Raw genomic sequence first — 3,737 nt, forward strand, 5'->3', positions numbered from 1 at the left:
TTCTTTGGCGCTATGCTTTGATAAAGCGACAGGACGACCAGGGGAGCTGAAACCAAGGCCAGTTACGACAACATCATCGTCTGTAATTTTGGCAAGGCTTGGCGGTTTATCAGATTCTTTAGCTGGCCTCAGCAGATCAACAATTGGACTAAGGGGATCAGCTGACTGGTTTGGCGGATTATTTTCTACCAGTTCAATAAGTGTATCAGTTGCTTGAGGTTCCGGATTATCAGTAACAGTGTCAGCCTTCGGGTCAATAGCCTCTGGGGTTTTCTCCGGCTCGATAGCCGGCTCATGGTCAGTTGGCTTGTTAAATTTCTTGCTTGGTCTGGCTTTAGCACTGAAAAAGAGAGCAGACACGAAGATCAATATGATAAAATATTACAAGACCAAAGAGTTAAGAGTATGTTATGATTACCCAGGGACGGTTTTCAGAGGAGGAAGTTGTGTCACTGACGACTCGCCGGACGATGAATGGGAAGTTCCCTGATAATTTGAGTCAGACGGATTAAGAGGATATCGGATGTAACCCGCCTTAGGGTAAAGGGTGTCAAGAGTATAAGCAACCTCTTGGCAGCGTTTGTGAACCGGCGAATTTGGTAAACCGGAGGAGGACACCACTTGGCCGCTATGTCGAGTTGTGTGGCGAGCTTCATGCTGATGTGTCTTTAAAAGAAAGTGCGGGTCCACATAAGAAAGAGGGCATGAAAATTTTACTTTCCGAATGGCTCGACGGATTCTTGGTACTGGCAAAGGATCAGAATCAGAAGAAAGAATAGTTACCTCATCAGCATGGCTGGCTTCCGCTTCATCCTGAGAATGATCATTGTCAATAAGGTGTATAAAAAGTGAACAGAGTGAGTCAAGTTCTACCTCTGAATTCGGATCATCTTCAATAATAAGCTCGGATGGTTCAACGTTCCTTCTTTTTGCTGGCTTTTTCGAAGCCTTGATCTTAATCCGAGGATTCTTTATCGGTTTATCTTGTGATTTTCTCTTCTAGAATGGATCATCGGCCTATATAGACAAATAATAAGTCATCAAAGGAAAACTTCAACAAAGGATGGTTAAAGGCATGAATACGAAAGATTATACCTTTGGCGGTTTATTGGCAGCATAGAAAGGACTGAGCCCGGTTTTGCTGCATGCGTCTATTGGTTCATTAAGCATCTTTTTAACAGCTTCAGTTACTTCATCATCAGTCAGCTGGATGTCAATATGGCATTGCGGGTCTTTCAGATCCCCTGTGTATTCACACATTAAACCGGGCCGCCGGCTTAAAGGTAAAATGCTCCATGAAACCCAGCATCGGACAAAATCCACACCTGTCAGCCCATTTGCAATAAACGCTCTGAGCTTGGCTAGTGGAGGGGCATATTTTGCTCGCTCTTGGGCTGTCAACCGTTGAGGAAAGGGATGAGTTTGATTAAGCCGATGTGGACGGTAACCCGGCAAAGGATTTTCATTGACTGGAGCTATGTTGTGGCAGTAGAACCAAGTCTGATTCCAGTCCTTAGGATGACTATGAAGCTTGGCATGAGGGAAGTCAACATCTCTCCTGTTTTGAATTGAAACCCCGCCTAGTTCAGTATTGGGGCCATCCGTAAATTCAGTACGGCGGTTTAAATAAAAGAAGTCCCGGAACAGATCAACAGTAGGCTCCTCCTGCAGGTATACCTCACAGAATACTTGCCAGTCACAAATGTTGGATATGGAGTTTGGACCGATGTCTTGGGGATGGATTTGAAAGGCGGCAAGCACGTCACGGAAGAATTTTGATCCGGTTGGAGTGAAGGCTCGGCTTAGGTGATCAACAAATACAATAACTTCTCCGTCTTGGGGTTCAGGAGGAGATTCTAGGCCGGGGACTCGCCAATGGATAGTGTTCTTACTTGCTAAAGCGCCTGTTGAGACATAACCAGCCAGCTGCGTTTCCGTAACCCGGGAAGGAACCCAATTACAGGAAAAGAATTGTTTGGCCATTTTTGGTGATAAGCTGGAAAAAAGCACAATATCCGGTTTAAAGTTCATGGTTATCATTTATAAACCGGCGCAATGATGGAAGTACAATATCCGGTTTAAAACAGGTTGGTGGTTTAATAGAGGGCTAATGGTATATGATGAGTTATCACAGGTTCAAGGATAAACCGTCCACGATGGTAAAGAGGTTATACATTTGCAACAATTTCTAAGTGTGGTGCAAACAGATTTCACAGATTGGTGATATAAATCTAGATCTGCCACAGTTCTAAAAGAGGAAATAAATCTAACCTAAAGCCGTGACAGTGGAAGAACACATATGCTTGGATGGGATCTTATGCAGGAAAGGGTGCTGTTTGAGGATTAAAAGGGGCGCTAAACTACAGAAGCTCGGCTTTGCTGTCCGATTCAGATCAAAACTATGCGATCTAGGAAAGGAAAGATGAACGGTGAAGAACACCGACGAACAGTGGAAACCCTAATGCAGATCTGACGATCGAGGAGAGGAATACTTACTGGTGCTGCTGAACAGCGGAGGTGCGTCGCAGTTCTCTAGTCAAAATAGGTTGATGCAGTAGCCTGGGTTGGTGTGGACGCGAAGGTCGACGGCGGCGGCGGAGTTCGGGTGCTGAGGCGTCGCGAGGAAGAAGAAGACTTGAAGAGGAAAAGGGAGAGATGGAAAGGGCCCTCGGCCGTATTTATAAGGACGAAAGGATAAGGGTCAAGCGCGAGAATTGAGGAGCTTAACAAATGGACATGTGACAGATTTGTCGCCTCGATTATCGGAGGCTCATTAATGAAGGTGAGGAATATACCATTTAAAATAACAGGTGACGTCATGGCGGTTTATTATGATTCTGGATGATGAAGTCATGGCGGTTTACAAGATTTATGCGAAGATATGGAAGAAGAAATTTTCTCAAGGTTTTGGAGATTGACATGAACCAGTTCAAATCAATCTGGGGCCTAATGTTGGGGATATTACTACTAGGTGTAAACCGGCCGAGATAGTCGGGTTATCCCCATAAAGGATTGTTTATGCTTAAAGCCCATGAAGACAAGGATAAAGCGGATTATTACAGAGACTTGAAGGCCCAAGGCTCAAAGGTAGATTAAGGCCTGTAGTTATAAACCGCCATGTAATTCATCACTTGTATTATAAGGTATGACGAAGTAGAGACCGGGCCGGTATGTGTATAAACCGGCGTTGGGACTCTGTAAGCCGGCGGGCGTCGACCTGTGTATATAAAGGCACGACCCGGCGGCGGTTCAAGGAGGACAGATAACAACTCGAGACTCAGGCAAAGCATATTTGCTCTCTGATCATCGAGACCCCAGCAATTCCATCACAACTAGACGTAGGCTTTTACCTTCATCATAAGGGGCCGAACTAGTATAAAACTCTCGTGTCCCTTGTCCGGTTTAACCCCTTTAAGCTAACCCGTTGCGATGGCTCCACGACTAAGTCCTTTCGCTAGGACATCTGCAGTGACAATTCAACGACAACCTGCACCCGAGCCTCGTGCCTTAAGTTCTGAAGTAGGCGCTTGCACTCGTTTTCGACAACCATAGAAGCGGCCTCCTGCTCTCCCTCTGAAACCCTGTAGAAGGTCTGCAATCAAATAAGGCAACACTGATTAGTACAATCACTAGGTAGTGTTGATTTTTAATTCCCTAAAGGAGAAATTACCCAAAACCGACGGAACACAATGTCGGCCACCGTCTCGCACAAGACACCATCGACCCTCTCCTCCGGT

Source organism: Aegilops tauschii, chromosome 1 (assembly GCF_002575655.3).
Source record: "Aegilops tauschii subsp. strangulata cultivar AL8/78 chromosome 1, Aet v6.0, whole genome shotgun sequence".
NCBI classification, from domain to species: Eukaryota; Viridiplantae; Streptophyta; class Magnoliopsida; order Poales; family Poaceae; genus Aegilops; species Aegilops tauschii.